The sequence below is a fragment of the Suricata suricatta genome, chromosome 3 (assembly GCF_006229205.1).
Source record: "Suricata suricatta isolate VVHF042 chromosome 3, meerkat_22Aug2017_6uvM2_HiC, whole genome shotgun sequence".
NCBI classification, from domain to species: Eukaryota; Metazoa; Chordata; class Mammalia; order Carnivora; family Herpestidae; genus Suricata; species Suricata suricatta.
The window spans coordinates 56037197-56055319 of NC_043702.1; the positions used below are offsets into that span (position 1 = coordinate 56037197).

General features: G+C 42.7%; 1 long non-coding RNA gene across 2 annotated transcripts in view; it reads left to right on the top strand.

Annotated features, from left to right (window-relative positions):
• Positions 1 to 326: 326 nt before the first annotated feature.
• The window catches only part of LOC115287700, a 48241-nt gene continuing 30444 nt past the window's right edge, over positions 327 to 18123 (top strand). For both annotated transcript variants that reach the window (XR_003906611.1, XR_003906612.1), the window contains exon 1: positions 327 to 432. This is a non-coding gene — a long non-coding RNA (uncharacterized LOC115287700). The remainder of the gene's footprint in view (positions 433 to 18123) is intronic.

Sequence of the window (18123 nt, forward strand, 5' to 3'; positions counted from 1 at the left end):
GCCCCCAGGGCTTGCACTGTGGGCAGTCTGCCTCTTCTCAGCTGCTGCCCCGACCCCGCGACTCTGGGGGCTCCAGACTCCTGTCTCTCCCTTACTCTTGGTCCTTGCCGGATCACAAATGCCAGGAGTCCAGACATTATTCTTCCCTGCCTTTCTCCCAAGCTTATCTCCTCTTTACCTGTGTCCTGGGGATGCCTAGAACAAGCTGGGGGACCTCTTTGGGGTGATAAAGTTTCCTTTAGAAGCAGGGTTACCCCTGTGTGAAGCAGGCAACGGGACGATCTTATCACATGCCTCTGACCACTTAGAGAGGCAGTCAGAGACGGTGCAGTGAGGAAGTGTAATGTCACATGCGACATTTACAGGAAACTGGCTAGAAGATTGCAGGGGAACTTGAGAACTTGTCGTTTTCAGCGGACTAACACAACACAGGTTAGTGCTTTTTCCCCTCCCCTGAAAAATCTTTCATAGCCACTCTAAACTACCTAACTTGTTCTCTTTCCTTAAACCACCTCTTTCTGTATGTGAATAAATTGCTCTGGCCCTGAATGTGAGAGGCAGGGCATAGCTGAAAGCCACACTCTGTTAGAGGAACAAACATCGAGCCATTATTGTGAAAATGAAATTCTCAGAATCTCTTGCTTCCCTCTTTACCTTTCAAACACTACCTTCAGATGTTCGTGTAATAACTTACTACATGGAACTTGGCTAAGCCTCTCCTCATGTTTATCTATTAGCATAAAGCTGAAACAGGACAAATCACTTGTGTTTACGGGCATTTGCTGGGTGTTCAAAGGGCGGTAGAAAATACTGAAATATTGTGTGTGGAAACATGCTGCGAGTCTGGATGCAAAAATTTGTTCTTTTTATGTATTTTTCATCTGGCAAAATGAATCTTTTGGCTTGTATTTCCTGTTAAAATACATTTCTCATATTTTTATACATTCTTAGTTCCCTTTTGTAGTTTCTCTGCCCTCTTCCTTTCTTCCTTCCTGTTTTTTTTTCTTCCTTTCTTTCTTCTACTAACATAAAGCAAGAGTAGAGAAGAAGGGGTAGGGGACAGCTTGAATGTGAGGTGAGGAAGTCCCCTGCTTGCGCCCCTCCAGTGCGCAGGCCTGAAGAAGCCATGCGGTGGGGACCGGCCCTAGAGCTGTGTGGTGCTGCTTGTACAAAGGTGGGCTTGAAGGGTCTGAGCAGAGCCAGAGGGACAGTGAAAGCATGAGGAATTCGAGCCTAGAAACAGCTAAATGGTCCAAGGTTATTCATCCTGTGGCCAGTGAGGGACAGTCTAATAAAGAACATCAGGTCATTAAAAGGCTCCTCCCCAACGGCCTGATACTTTCAGACTGGTCTGAAAAAGGAGAATGTCTCGAATCTGAGTTAGAGGAAGTTACTACATTCTTGGATTGTTATTAATCACTTGAACAGGTTAGCCAGAGAGGTTGCCGAGTCTTTTTCTGGATGTTTTTGAAAACCTACTAGATTTCTTCTGGAGGCTATGTTAATAGTTGCTTGAGGTGGGGAGAGTAATAAAGAGAGGCTGGGTTGGGAGTTCTTGTTTCATCTTGTCTTTCTGGCCCAGGGTGTTCTCCAGAGTGTCTGCCCTGGAGGAAACAACAAAGGGGTGAGGGGTTAGAGGACTCATGTGTTGTTTATATCCCAAAAATGCAAAACAACCAGAAAAGTGATGAAAGAGAAAAATCATTGTTGATGATGTCCTCCGATTGCCACATTTTTTTCATTTTTTACTACCGTGTTGTGCAAGAAAATGGAGGGGAGGCTGACAGAATGGAGGTGGAGTCCAAGTTGGAGATCTCAGCCGCAGCGATTCCCAAACCCCTGCACCAGCTCTGAGAGGCAGCCCACGTTTCCCGTGTGGTTGGGGGTGGAGGGGAGATGGGTCACCCTTGGTGTTTGGGGACCTTTGCCCAAACCAGTGCCTGGAGGAGTCACAAACACACCAGAGGAGAACTGCAAGAGGAAGGTCTCTTGCACATGGCACTGGGAGGACCTCTGAGACCAGAAAGAGGCTCACGACATAGTGGTGGCTGGACATCCCTAGAAGGAGCTCTTCTTTCGGTTTTGCTTTGCTTTTTCAGTTGGTCATAAACTTTGTTGCTCAGGGAGTTTTGCGTTCTGCTAATCTGCTGCACATAGTAGAAAAGGGCTTTTTATTTTGTTAGAATACTTTCCAGATGGACCTGATGTCTCTTTTATTAATGCATCCTTCCAAAAGCTGTTTGCATTTATTCTGGGGGCGTCTGTTCTCTCCCCAGCCAATTTCTCACCCCCTTTGCCAGCTTTCCATCCTTGCTGTGTTCCTTTGTGCTTCAAATGCAAAAAAAAAGGTCTATAATGTTACTTTGTAGTGCCTCTGAGCCCCAAACCTGGAAGTGAAATAAAAAAAGGACATGGAACAGCACAGGGCAGTAGATCATGTTAGATGGCGGAGAGCACCTGGAATATTAATCTAGCTGATGATTTTTAGACTGGAATTGCTGCCAGATTGAACACCGAGTTCAGTTTGGAGGTCAAAGGCAGGAAGAATAAATAGTCACCTTTTATCTGGAGAGCAAATTGTGAATTTTATAAGGAAGGCCGACTCTGTAGGCATGTTACTGAAGTCTCTAAATAAGAAGAAGGGGACTGACTTTGCAAATTCCTCTTCTCCTAGACCCTGACATATAGGCAGGCTTCTTCTCTCCAGGATCCCGGGTAGTAGAGTAACACTTCAGAGCCAGCATCCACAGAGGATGGCATTGCCTGGTTCCAGAAGGATGAAGTGGTGAGACACACAAAGCATTCATGCTAGCAGGGAAAAGCAAAGAAAAGAAAATCAAACATTGGTGAGTGCAGCTTTCACAGCCAAATCCACCGTTGGCCATCTTTTTGAGTTGTCACCACCAAGTCTGGAGGCCCAGCCCTTGGGGCTTCTCGAGAGAGATGTTTCTGGACATGCATAAGGTATTACTATTTTATCATCACCACCATGCCGGGAGATATTGGGAGCCCCAGGTGGTGGTTCTTTTAATTGTGTCGAAATAGACATAACATAAATTTGCCATCTTAATCATAAGTGTGTAGATGGAAATTCTGTAACCATTAAACCACTCCTCCCATTTCCGTCTCCCCCAGCCCCTGGCAACCACCATTCTGCTTTGTGTTTCTGAGTTTGAGCACCATGTATAAGTGGAACCACACAGTACTTGTCTTCCTGTGACTGCTTTATTTCACTTAGCATAATGCCCTCAAGGTTCACCCATGTTGTAGCACGTGTCAGAACTCCCTTCTTTTTTAAGACTGAGCAATACTCGGTTATGTGTGTACACCACATTTTCTTTATCCATTCATTTGTGGAGGACATTTGTGTTGCTTCTACCGTTGGCCATTGTCGATCATGCTGCTGTGAACTGGGTATACAAATATGTCTGAGACCCTGCTTTCTGTTTTTTTGAATACATACCCAAAAGTGTCATAGAGAGATCATCTGACAATTCTGTTTTAGTTTTTTGATGAACTGCTATGCTGTTTTCCACAGCAGCTATACTATTTTACAGTCCCCCTAACAGTGCACTAGGGTTTGATTCACATTTCCCTAACAATTAGCGACATTGGGCATCTTTTCATATGGTTTTTGACCATTTGAATATCTTCTTTGGAGAAATGTTTGTTCAGTCCCTTGCCCATTTTTTTAATGAGGTTGTTTGGTTTTTGTTGTTGAGTTATAGGAGCTCTTTACATATTATATTCATTAGGGAACGATAGATCTTTAATGTTCTAATGTTCCCATCATCTGCTCCAGGCCACTTGTTCTTGTGGTGTACACTCTTGGAAAAAGCCAGGAGTTTCAATAATATGATTTTCTTCAACACTATTGATTTTTATCTTTAACTCTGGAATGCTTCACAAAATCTCAGTAATTTTCAGCATATAAGCAGTTCAGTTTTCAAGAGCTGACAAGGATAAAGGCAAAGAAAAGAAAGGAAACAAAAGAGATAGCATGGAGTAGTGCCTTTTGTTCTTTCTATAATTTATACATTTTGACTACATGATATTCAGGAAAAAGCCTTTTCCTCAGTTCTGTTGACTAAAACCAGACTTCATGCAGGAATAAACACACTTTCTGAGAATCATCCAGTAATTATATCTTCTTATACGACCCTCCCTCTAAACCCACAGACTTGAAGATACCTCAGATTACAAGATCATTATCATTTTCCTTCATGAATGCCTCAAACAACATTGTATTTTTCTTCTGGGTCATAAGGATCCAAAGAGGACTTGGTCTGTTGTTCTGGAAGAGAAACAAGGCAGTAAGCCTATTCTGGAGGCGTGGCCATGCTGTTTGTTTAGATTATAGGTTTTCTGGAAGGAAATTGAAGGGAAGATGTGATAGCCTCATGCACTGCTGGGTGGTCTGCTTGGGCTGGAGGTGCTGTCTTCTAAATAAAATATCATTAACGCTCATGTGTACTCTGACGCTTCTGAAGAAGGGATTGCCCGCATGCTTGATTGATTTTTCACTCTGCCCTTTCAGTTTACCTCCAGTTTCTTCACCAGTTTGAAATTTGGTGCTGTTTTCCTCCCCCACCCAAGCCTCTAAGTGTCTCCCTCCCCTCCAAAAAGGAATCAGAAAATGACAAGAATGGTTGCCTTTATTTGTTTCTGAAAGGAGAGAGAAGGCTTTTCCTCAAAAATAATAAACTCAGTGGGGGGGTGTGCCTGGGTGGCTCAGTTGATTAAGCATCGACTCTTGATTTAAGCTCAGGTTGTGATCTTCCAGTTCATGAGTTCGAGCCCTACATCAGGCTCTGCACTATCAGTGGGATTCTTTCCCCCTCCCCCCACCCTTCCCCTGCTCATGTACGCACACACTCTCTCTAAAATAAATGCATAAACCTCAAAAAATTATAATAATAAACTGGGAAGAGATGAGTTCTTGAGCGGAACCTTGTATGATGCAGTCAGTACAATTTAAGAAGCACTATTCCTGGCTTACACGACTAGTCCAGTTCCACTACCAGGTACTTACATACCGCTAACACTGTAATTTCTCAATACTAATTAGAAGTTACTTACCAGAGTCTGTTTTGATACTTTCTGGTATGAATTAGGCTTCCTTTCTACTTTTGTTTGTGTCTGGATTTTAATAACATGTCATATTTTAAGCTCACGCATTGTACTGTTTTGTAATCCTAGTGTGGCTTAAAAACAAAGAGGTTTGTATTTGTAGTAGGACACATGTTTGCGCACACACGTGCACATGCCCACACAAATATATCTGCATTTTGAACAGGGTAAAAATTCTTCAGGACATATATTTCCTCTACTAAAAGTCATGAGATGATGTCTTGGCACCTCCAATTATTTGGACTCTGCAGCTAATTTTAGACTAGGAGGTTGTGCATATGTTATATTTATAGATTGATTTGGAAGGCTTGCTAATTAATTGCTACTCTTTCGGTAAATCACTGATTTATTAAATGGTGATTTGGAAGCCACTTTTTTGAGTTCCGGGCCAGCTGTAGAAAGATTTTGTCTTCCTTCTAGGCTTTAAAGGCCTGTAGAATGATCCAGAATCCAGAAAACTGGGTGTGGGTTCAGTTGAGGGGCTGCGCAGCATCTTGCCAGCTTGCTGCACTGAAGGCTACACAGGGAGCTGTTGAAGGAAGGGAGCTGGAGCTCCAGGTCCGCCTTCTAACTGCAGTGTGGCTTCTTAGGAAAGTCCTAGTTCCAGAAGTCATTTCACTAAATGAACATTCTTGACGAACTGCCACCAGGGCTTCGCCTAAAGCCTCTTTCAAAGCCAACAATGTGTGCCTTCCATCTCTCTCTCTCTCTCCTTCCTTCTGCCTTTCCTCTTTGTTTTCCTCTTCACTTTCCTGCCATTCCGTGCTCCTCCCTCATGAAAAGTCAGGCCGGCACTTACCTGTATGGACAGCCTGCTTCCTTCTCCAACCTGATCTCCCCGATTTTTGTTCCTCATCCCCAGAGCATTTAATAACCTTCCTGCAAACCAGGGACAGATCAAGGCTGATGCGCACAGTAACCAGAGTAAAAATGTTGGAGAGGTTTTATATAGGGATACTAAATTGGAAAAAAAATTAATGTTGTTACAAGATAAACCCTGACAAATCAGGAAGAGTAGATAGTTTACTTTCTTAAAACTTATGATGAAGATTCATAAGGAGTAGCAGTAGGGGAACAAGAATTGAAAAGGCCAGAGGATAATTTGCTCTGAAAGACAAAAATGTTAGGTTATTCAAAAACTATTTTTTTCTCCTACGTCGGTGCCAGGAACATCTGGCCTTGGGAGAAGTTTAGGAAAAGAGGCTTTCAGATGCTGTTTCATTATTTAAAACTTAAAGACGTAGGCCAGAAATAGAATCCTGGGTTTTTTGAAATAGAAGGGACCTTCAAGAGTTCAATCTTTTTGTTTTTAGATTTGGAAGCTGAGGCCCAGAAAGGTTAGAGGTGATTTATCTTTGTCAAAATAACTAACTAGTTAGCCAGAGCAGTGAGCATTAGACCAAGGTTCCTGACTCGAGTGTGGGTCCCTCGAGTGTAGGGCAGTGTTGAGAGGCCCCAGGGACGGGGAGTCTGGATGTAGGTGTCCCTCTGGGTCACCACCTACAGGCACCAGACTCCTGCCAAATGGACCAAGAGACTGAGGAGTTTATGAACTCCCAAAACTCCAGTGATTTTTTTTTTATGTAATTCCTTAAGTAATTCCTGGAAAACGGAGCAACGTGGAGAGAATATAAAGTACAACATAAGTATTATAGTACAGATGGCATATGTATAAGTAAACACCGAGCCCAGCCTACCCAGAGAATGCTTATGCCCAGTGAACAGTGAAAATCCCTGTAGGGCAAAATCCACAGAAGAAAAATTCCCAGTGGTTGCCCACGATTGACCAGGAAGGGGGACTCTGAATCACATGGACATGAGCATGGCTTGAGAGGGGTTGTCCATTGTGAGGCATAGATGAAGACCGTGGCTTACCGTGGCCCCAATTAAGTAGCCCTCAGGAAGCTCACCCATCCTTAGCCCTGATTCCAAAATCCCTAAGCCACCCTCTGCACACTACATTAGTTTCCTGGGTGCTGTCACTTCAGAAAAGTATATTCTGGAGAGTGGACATGGTCACCGGAAAGAAATGCCATTATTTGGTCATGGAGGGGGGCACTTGTGGGGAGAAGCAGTGGGTGTTATATGGAAACCAATTTGACAATAAACTATTATAAATTAAAAATAAATAAATACATAAAAGTACCATATCATCGCATCATCAAAAAAGAAAAAAAAAAAGAAATGCCATTATTTATAAATTCTAGTGGGTCCAGCAGCCCCTTGTGGATTTGTAGTGTGGGTCAGTCATTTTGGGTCTGATCCCTCTAGCTTGCATATAAAAGGGGAGGGTTTAGGACTTCTGTGACAAAGCCCCTGTGCTCAAAGTGTGTGCCTGTCCCCTCCCCTGTAATGCCGCTTTTCAGGGTCTTCCTGAGCAAACAGGGTTTCCTAAAGCCACAAGCATGATCATAAAAAGAGGAGAATGATACATAATAGCTGGGTCCTATTGAACATTATAAGGCCTTTTTTGGATACTGGTTGTTTCATAGTGTTGTTTTTGTTTTTTTTTCTTTTGCCCTTTTTGTGAGGAGGGCATTTCCCCTTAATTCAGAAATAGTTATTGAGCACCTTCCATGTGGATCTTTTGTTCTAGTTTGGAATGTGGGCAATAACAATAAATTTAGGGAAGTTGTATGTTATGTTAGAAAGTAATGAGCACTGTGGGGCGAGGAGGGGAGGAGGGTGAGGTGCGTGCAGATCTAAGTGTGGTGGTTAGGGCTGCTCACACAGGGAACGTGGCACTTGAGTGAAGACTTCGAGAGGTGAGAGAATTCACCCGGCAGATCCTGCGGTGAAAACACAAGAGTCTCGAGGCAGGAGCATGCCTGGCATATTCTAGAAATGACAGGAGCCAGTGTGATGAGGACAGAGTAAGTGAGGGGGAGACACTGGGACGGTGAAGTTCTGGAAAGTCTTGTAGCCTTTGTAAGAGGGAGCTTTGGGAGGACTCAGCAAAGGAGGACGATGATCTGGCTTTTACACTCCAGCTACTGTGTTGAGAATAAACTGTAGGAGAGCAAGAGTAGGAGGTACAGACCAGTCAGGAGGCTGTTGCAGTCTTCCCGCAAGAGAGGATGGTGCCTTGGACCAGGGTGGCAGCACTAACCATGGTGAGGAGTAATTAGAGTCTGGTTATTCTGTGTTTTTTTTTAATTTTTTCAATTTTCAATTAATATATATATTTAGAGAGAATGTACAAGAGGGGGAGGAGGCGAGAGAGAGAGAGAGAGAGAGAGAGAGAGAGAGAGAGAATATCTCAAGCAGGCTCCACACTCAGCACGGAGCCCAACATGGGGCTCAATCCCATGACCCTGGGATCATGACCTGAGCCGAAATCCAGAGTACGTCGCTCAACCAACTGAGCTACCCAGGCGCCTTGAGTCTGATTATTTTGAAGGTAGAACCAACAAGATTAATTGTTGGATTGAACAGTAATAAGCATTAGAGAGGAGTCAAGAAAGACCACAAAGAAGCAAAGGACAATTAGAAACACCACCCAACTGAGGGAGGCTGTAAGTAGAGCAGACAGGGGAAGAGGAGACATATATGGAGTTGACTTTGGGATTTGTTGGGTCTGAGTGGTCTGCTAGACAGACATCAGGTGGAGACATTGAGGAGGCAGTCAGATACACATGTCTAAATGTAGGAGGTAGAATCCTAGAAAAATTCACCTTTCTTAATGGTCTTAATGGTTTCATTTTACTCCTGAATACATCTGTAGCTTCTAAAACTCCTATTGGGGTGCCTGGATGCCTCAGTTGGTTACGTGGCCAACTTTGGCTCAGGTCATAATCTCATGGTTGGTGGGTTCGAGCCCCGTGTCAAGCTTTGTGCTGACAATTAGCTCGGAGCCTGGAGCCTCCTTCTGATTCTGTGTCTCCCTCTCTCTCTGACCCTCCCCTGCTCATGCTGTCTCTCTCTGTCTCTCAAAAATAAATAAAACATTTAAAAATAAATAAATAAAACTGTTATTGAAAACGCAGAATGGAACTCTGCAGAAGGACTTACTGAATGATTGATTTCTAGGACTGAAATCAAAGAATGTTCATTTGGGTAAACAAGAGTGGAAGGCCTGGGATTTTTGTTTTAGGCCTTGCATTTCACTGCATAGCCCCAGTGATTCTATAATTATTTTAAGGGGAAAAAAAGTTAGCAAAGTGAGCAAAAGCAGGGTTTATTTTTTCAAATGTTCAGTATCTAAGCAAATTAAGCTTTTCTTTGCATATATGTCAAGACAATTGGAGAAAATATTATGGTTGTTTTCATCTATATTTATGTAAATATTTTGATAATTGAAATTGCATTTATTGTAACGGAGACAGATGTTAGTTACATAAATATTAATGATTAACCTATGCTAGCTATTATCCTAGGGAAAAGGAGGTATGTTATCTTCATTCAATAAGAAGAATTCTGAGTTCTTATGATGAGTTGGCTCTAAGTCCGTGCAGAGCTCACATTTTAACCTCTAAATTCACTTTTTGTCTGCCTTTTAGTGAACAAAAAGAATCTATTTTAAAAGTACCTAAATTGGTACAGTGGCATTTCCTACCCCAAAGAGAGACGAAATGTTTTTATTCTCAATCTTGTGCTTGGTTTATTAGAAGAGCATCTATCAAATACATCTTCGTCTCACTAGACTCTTGGCTAGACTATGATGCAGGCTCTGTATGAGGTGGACGTTGCCCCAGAAGGGTGAAGTGACTGGACCACAGCCCACGGAGCCAGAATTCAGACCCAGGGCTCTCTATAGCTAAAGCCTACCCTAATCCACTTTCCAGAAGCATGAAAACAAACCAGAGCATTTTAGTAAAACAATGTAGACCAAGAGATAATGCAGAATGACCTCTTTTGGATACACCTAAAACATTGGGGCTCCAATCAGGAATTTCAGGTAGTTGCTAAACTAATCCTTGAAATGAGAGGATACATGAAAAAAATCTCTTTTTGTGCCCTGTACCCCATACAGTGGTGGGACTTCTTGGGTGGTATGACACCTGTGGACAGAGAACATGCTCTTCCATCAGAACTGCAGGGAAACACCCAACCCTATCTTGCATAAAAGTCTTTTGGTGCCAGCTTGAAGCCCCTGTCCCAGGCTGCTCCCAGAAGGTGCCTGAGAGCTGGGAGGCCGCAGCCAGTGAGCCTTGAGGAGACCTGAGTGGGGGATTCCAAGATACTCCAAGACCTCAGCTCAGGGCTCAGAAAGGAGGGTTGGGCTGTCACCACAGTGGAAGCCACATGGAGTGCTGATGGGTCACAGAGTCCACTCCCACACCAGCAACCCTCCACGGGAACCCTGGGGAGGGGCAGTTCCCACCTCAGCAGTTGATACTGTTTCCAATGCTGCAGCCATGCTGGTTGTTAAAGTATTGAGACACTTCAGTACGAGTCAGTGAATCATCACTGATCTCAGATACTTGAGTGCATCCTTCAGCCTCCAAGACCCGTCTCATAACTCAACAATTAAGCATTAGTGCCTAGCACAGCATGGTGCCCAGGATGCCGAGATATCATTCTGATTGGTTAGTGACTGTGCCTTATATTTGTTACATATTTTGAATATAATCCCTGTCCCACCCCCAGTAAAATGGAACACTGAAGGCATTTCTGTAAGCAGGTGATGCCAAATTTCATATGGGGTCCAAGAGAGCAAAATATAAACCTATAATTGGGCCCCCTGTTCACTGGCTCTCTGTTATGGGCCTGCTGATAGCATCCTTCACTGTCTAGAAGGAAAATCCCCACAGTGGTTATGAATGGAAAGGTAATAATAAGCAGAGGTCAAGCAAGTGGCCCTAGAAACATAATTTTGATTTATGTTTCCAGAGGCCCCCAAGTTTAAGGAGATTGAATTTTGCAGGAATACAGTATCTTGCTCTACTTGCTTTCTACTGCAGTCCTACCTATCATTAGAAAAATGGTTATTACCTCAAAGCATAGCTTATGTGTTCCCATAGATCAGTTGGTGACCACCTGCCCAGGGGGGGTGAAGGGTTCATTAGAAGCCAGCTCCATAATCCTCATTTATTAGTGCCAAACACTTGCCTTTTGCAGCTGTGGGAACAGTTTTTAAAGTCGATTTATTTCTGAGCTGGACTAACAGTACCACATGGTTGAAAAACAAACAAACAAAAATGGAATCTTGTGCAAACACAGTAAATGCCCACACAGAGTGGACTCCTGGGGTATGTGAGGAATCCTTGTGCCTATGCACAAAGCATCAGACTGAGTTTTAGATGGTGTGAGACACACTGCATCCTTTAACATAGGAGTTTTTAACTTTTGAGTTTTTTTAGCAAGTCTGTGAGTTGGCGAGGGGTGGGGGGAATAAAACATCTTTATTTTCTCTAACCTCTAACTGAAATTTTGCATTTCCTTCGATTGTGAATGTAGCCACAAACTACAGTAATGTCAGCGGCACTTGTGGCTATCACTGATAGAAGTCATAGATATTTTGTCATTAGGTGGTAAGCAGCTTTTTTTTTTTTAATGTTTATTTATTTGTGAGAGGGAGAGAGTGTGTGCACATGTAGGCAGCAGGGAGATAGAGAGAGGGAGACAGAGGATTCAAGGCAGGCTCCACACTGATAGTAGAGAGCCCGATGTGGGGCTCGAACCCACAAACCATGAAACCATGACCTGAGCCAATGTCAGATGCTTACACAACTGAGCCACCCAGGTGACCCTATGGTAGATAGCTTCTAAGACGGCCCCCAATGATCCCTACCCCCTGGAATTAAATACACTTGTATTTAAATCCCTCCCTTTAAATGTGGGCTACTTTTAATGATTCAGGTGAACAAGATACAGCAGAGAGGATAAGATGTCACTTCTGAGATTTAGTTCTAAAAAAAAACAATGGTGTCCATGATGATAGGGGCTTTCTGTCACTGTCTTGCTTACTCTGAAGGAAGCCAACCACCATGTTTTAAGCCTGCCTGTAGCGAGACCCACGTGACCAAGGACCTTTGACCAACAGCCAGCAAGTAAGTACCTCTTTCTCTTGCCAACACATAAGTCAGCATAGAAGCAGATTCTCCCCTAGTTGAACCTTCAGATGAGAATACAGCCCCAGTTGCCTTGATTACAGTCTTGTGATGGACCTTGAGCCAAAGACACGCAACTAAGCTGTGCTCAGATTCCTGACACACAGAGGCTTTGACATAATATATTTGTTTGTTTAAGATACTTAATTCTGGGGTAATTTGTTGCATAAGAATAGATAACTTATACTATGACTAGTAAATAGTTTTAGAGATCTAATGCTCAGTATGGTGAATATAGACAATATTGTATTATAATTATTGAACTCACTAAGAGACTATTATTCCAGCTACTGAAAAGAAAGGATAATTGTGTAATAGGATAGAAGTACTAATTATTGTTGTAATGGCAGTTATATTACAATATGTAAATTACCATATTGTACACCTTTAATTTATATATTATATATCTAATATGGTTCAATTTAAAAAGGAATAACTTTTATACAGTATAATTTCAGATATCTCCAAATATTGTTTGCCCTTATTATTACTTAAAATCATAGTCATTATTAGGCTGGCCACTAGATCTTACTGCTTAATGCATTAACAAACAAGCACATATGTTAATTTATAATACATTTGTTTTAGCCATATTGATGCCATGCATCCCCGCCATAGAAATCTACCAATGTGTTTTTTTTCATTTTGCTAACATTTTATTTATTATTTTTATATCCATGACCATGAGAGAAGTTAGCCTGTGAAATTTTTTTCTTATACTCTTTTTTTTTATAATAGTTTATTTTCAAATTGGTTTCCATATAATACCCAGTGCTTCTCCCCACAAGTGCCTTCCTCCATGACCATCACCCTCTTCCCCCCTCCCTCTCCCCTTTCAGACCTCGGTTCGTTTTCAGTATTCAGTAGTCTCTCATGGTTTATGTCCCTCTCTCTACCCAACTCTCTTTCCCCCTTCCCCTACCCGTGGTCTCCTGTTAGGTTTTTCCTGTTAGACCCGTGAGTGCAAACATATGGTATCTGTCCTTCTCTGCCTGACTTATTTCACTTAGCATGACACCTTCGAGGTCCATCCACTTTGCTACAAATGGCCAGATTTCATTCTTTCTCATTTCCATATAGTACTCCATTGTGCATATATACCACATCTTCTTGATCCATTCATCAAGTGATGAACATTTAGGCTCTTTCCATGATTTGGCTAACCAATGCTTTTTTTTTTTTAAGTGTATTTATTTTGAGAAAGTGTAAGCATGAGTGGGGGAGGGGCAGAGAAAGAGAGAAAGAGAAAATCCATCCCAAGCAGGATCCACACTGTCAGTGTGGACCCCAACACAGGGCTCAAATCCACAAACTGTGAGATCGTGATCTGAGCCGAAATAAGAGTCAGACACTTAACCAACTGAGCCACCCAGGCGCCCCAGAAACCTACCAGTTCTTATCTCTCAAAGTCATCAGGTTTTTCAAATTGTTCATAATTGGAAATTGACCATTTCACAAGAAATATAACGCCTCATGCTAGGTGTTATAGTTGTTTCTGCCTTGTGTGGTTTGTGGCTAAGAGCTCAAATCACAAACTTACCAGCTCTATAACCTCTGGAAAATTTAAGTGAAGCTAATAATGTCTTTATAGGCAGAGCTGATATCTAGACTATCCAACAGCTGATGGCGCTAACCAGTCAGAATAAATGCCAGCCTTAAAAGCATCCAGTGATTAGCATCAGCATGCTCACAGGAGAGGGAGGGTTTGAAGAGGTCGAGTGTGTGGCCGCCATGTTTCCGGCTCATCTGATTAGCAGCCTTTTGCCTGCGATGCTGGTCTCTCGCCCCACCTGCTTTCAAGCACAGGTGTAGCTCATGCATCAGCTCCTCTGGGACGTCTTCCAAGTCCATTACTCGGCCCACTCCCACAGCACCTCCTGTATCCCATCACCACCCAGTCACACCCAGTCCTGCCCACTTTCCCCCCAGAATGAGTCTCTCATTTCTTACCTGAGTTCTCTTCCCCCTGCTCCCCCAGCACCTGGCACAGTGCCTGGCCTCAGGACATTCTTAGTAAATTTTGGCTGGATGAGAGGATAATAGATCACTGCTGAATATTTTAATGGTTCCAGGAAAAAAATATCTGTTCTAGATGTAAGCAGGGATCTTAAGAATAGAGTAATACTCACATGTGAGTTTTTGCCTTTGTCTATAAAACAGCTTATTCTCACATGGTGTCATGAAGATGAAACAGAATTTAGAATAATAATGGTTTCTTTTTCAAATATATTCTCATACTATTTTTCTTTTTATTTTTTCACTCTGATAACAATGGTTTGTTGCTTGCATACGTTAGCAGCCCATTCTAAAGAAATGATTTATGGGTCAAGATATTGGGTCAAGACAAGTAGATTCTAGTCTGAACTCAAAATATATTTATTACCCAGGTCAGTTAATCTCTCTGAGCTTTGGTTACTTTATTTATAAACCAAAACAGTTTGCTCAGTGACCTCTAGAGTACTTGCCATTTCTAAAACTCTAAAGTATTTTAAGGCTTCAAGGGCTTGAAGGTGGGGACTATTGCTCATAGGTTTGTTTTGCTCTTGTTTGTAAGAAACCCATCTGAAGTTGTCTTATGAACGGAGAGTTTAAATGTATGGGCACCTGGGTGGCTCAGTTAAGTTTCTGACTTCAGCTCAGGTCATGATCCCACAGTTCATGGGTTTGAGCCCCACATCGGGCTCTGTGCTGACAGTTCAGAGCCTGGAGCCTCTTTGGATTCTGTCTCCCTCTGACCCTCCCCTGCTCACGCTGTCTCTCTCTCTCTCTCTCTCTCTCTCTCTCTCTCTCTCTCTCTCAAAGATAAATAAAACATTTAGAAAAATAAAATTAACGTAGGCTCTGTTCTGACCCACTGAAGACACCAAATTAAGATAAAGTTTTTCTAAAACTATAATATTCAGTGTTGGCAAGAGTATGGTGAATGGGACATTCTTTCATGAGGCCGGAGAGTGTATAAGCCTTCATGGTGGACCATGTGCACTGTGTATCAAGAGAGTTTAAATTGTTCAAACTCACTAATCCAGTACTTCTTTTTCTATTGCATAATCCTAACAGAACACAAAAATTTGTGTATAAGGCTATTGATATTAGCACATTTATAAGGGCAAAGTAAGAGATAAACTAAATGACCAGGAACAGGAGAATGTTCAGTAAATTTTGAATATTCATGCATTCATTTTAAAAATCATGTTTTCAAAGAGCATTTAGTGGTATGAAAGGATAACAAAAACTGGATTCAAAACTACATACATTATGATCTTCATTTTAAAGCATTTCAAGACTAGAAGGAAAGATTCCAAAAAGTTAACAACGTGTATTTCTAGTAGGATTACAGGTAATTTATCTCTTTTAAATTGGAGCTCACCATTTCCCACAATAGACTGGTGCTATCATAATACTGGTATAAAACAGTCATTCAAAATGTATTAAAGACCTGTCAGATGCAAAGCAGTGTGCCGGTGCCGTAGATCTGGAAAGATGCGAAGAGTGACCTGGTGTCTGGGAGCACCATCTTGCAAGGACCACAAACCTACAGAAAGACCCATTTGGCGGGGAATGGGGGTTGATGCCATGAATAGGTTGCCAGCAGTGCAATATGGTGGAATGGAGGAAGAGGCCACAGTTCATGGTTCTGAGACACCTTCAGGCTCTGGGGGACACCGCAGCACCGCCTATAGTTCCAGCCAGCCTGAGCATGCTTTTCGCCATCCCCTTGACCTGACTCTGATGCAGAATCCTGGGAAGACCTTCAAGGAAGCCATCTTTACAATGTCTGTTTTGGGGCACCTGGGTGGCTCAATGGGTTAAGCATCCGACTTCGGCTCAGGTCATGATCAGTCCATGGGTTCGAGCCCCACATTGGGTTCTGTGCTGACAGCTCAGAGCCTGGAGACTGCTTCAGGTTCTGTGTCTCCCTCTTTCTCTGCTCCTCTCCCACTCACTCTCTGTCTGTCTCTCAAAGTAAAGACATACAATGTCTGTTTCTATTTCGGCAATATATAAAATGTCCTTTTGAGGCATTATTTTAAGGATGAGCTCAGGATACAATATATCATTGTGCAAAAATAGGACACAGTGCATGTGCAAAGATAGTATATAACAGATTCTGCATTAGGTCATGAAAATATGACTATATGGTATAAATGCAGGGAGCACTTTCTGGTATGGTGGTGTGTGCAGACCCAAGTCTTTGTCTGCTTAGTATGAGCTTCCTGAGAGCTGGAACAGGGTGGATTCTTCTTTAGCTTCTAAAGCTCAGTAGTTGTTTCTGGCACACAGTAAGCATTAAATAGTTCTTGAATTAACAAATATATACCTAAGTTGCTAAGAGTCATAATGAGTGGAGCCAAGAAAAATGCTAGTTGTGAGACAATAGGGAGCGAGAAGTAGACCCCCATCGGGATTACCCCACAGGGAGGCACATGCTGGTTGGGCTCTGGAGCCATGCCATCTGAGTTCAGATTGTGTCTGGGCCACTTACGAGCTGTGTAGCCTCGTTCAAGTTACTTAACTTCTCTGTGCTTAAGTGCCATCATCTTAGCCGTCCTCATCATCATTATCAAGAGTTATTTTGAAAATTGAATGAATTAAACTTGGGAAAATCCCTAAAATGATCCTTAGCACATAGTAAGGGTACAATAAATGTTAGCTGTTATTGTTACTGTTAGTTTTGCTAGCATTAGAATTATTAAAGAGTACAGTACAGTTTAGGGACCTGAAAAACCACCATGTGCCCTTAGTCCCAGGAGACGGATCATCTCCTCTGTTATGTCCACCAGGTAACTGGCTGTTCTTGTCTCCACTCACTTCTCTGGTGCAGCCGACTGCCTACCTGCCCCCACGATTCCCAGTTCATACTTCTGAGACAAGGAGGAACCTGACTGCCTTGTTCGAGCAGATTTTTCACACCCGGCTAGCTCACAGCATGCTCTCAGCAGTACAACTGGCCTCTCTTGGGCTGGGGTCCTGCCCTCATCCAGTTGGCCTTGGCTGGGGTGGGTTCAGCGCAGCTGATCTCAGAAGGGGAATGTAGGCACAAAGGAAGCCCTTGTAACCGGGAATTTTAAATTATTCTGGAAAGAGGACTCGAAGAATAAAGAATGGGTAGAAAAACAAAGCAAAAAAAAAACCCCAGCATAACCCTTTGGAGAGACAAGATGACTTTTGGCATTTTCCACCTGGCACACTGATTCATTTTTCTAAGGCCCGCTCGTTGCTGGTCAGATCTACAAAGGAAATTGTGTGAGTAAGAACTGTGGAGAATGAGATGAAACCTCAGAGGCCTTCATCAAACCTCTGCCTTTGTGGGCCATGACCTTACCACCTCTGTGGCAGTTCACATTGCAGCTTGTCTACTTTGTGATATCTTGCTCAATCCCCTTCTGGTCCCCTCGGACCACAGCCAACAAAACAGTGTGGTGTGTAACTACACATGCAAATGCCGATGGGTCTTCTGATTCATTCCATAACTAAAGAATACCATGGGGGGGGCACCTGGGTGGCTCAGTCAGTTAAGCGTCCAGCTTCGGCTCAGGTCATCTCATGGTTTGTGGGTTTGAGCCCCGTGTCAGGCTCTGTACTGACAGCTCAGAACCCGGAGCCTGTCTTCACCTTTTGTGTGTGTGTCTCTCTCTCTGACCCTCCCCTTCTCATACTGTCTCTCTCTGTTTCTCAAAAATAAATAAAAAACAGGAAAAAACAAGATTAAAAAAAAAGAACACCATTGGGGAAAGCTCATATGGAAGACTTTAATGTCGAAGGTACACGTTCTCCTAGACCATACTTGCTTCACTGTCACTGTCATAGATCTGCATCTTTTCATCCCTCCTCATGTCCTCAATGTGATCAGGACAACAATTCTCATTTCCTGGAACAATAATAATAGTGAATGTTTATTGTACCATTACTCTGTGCTAAGGATCATTCTGGGCCTTTTACT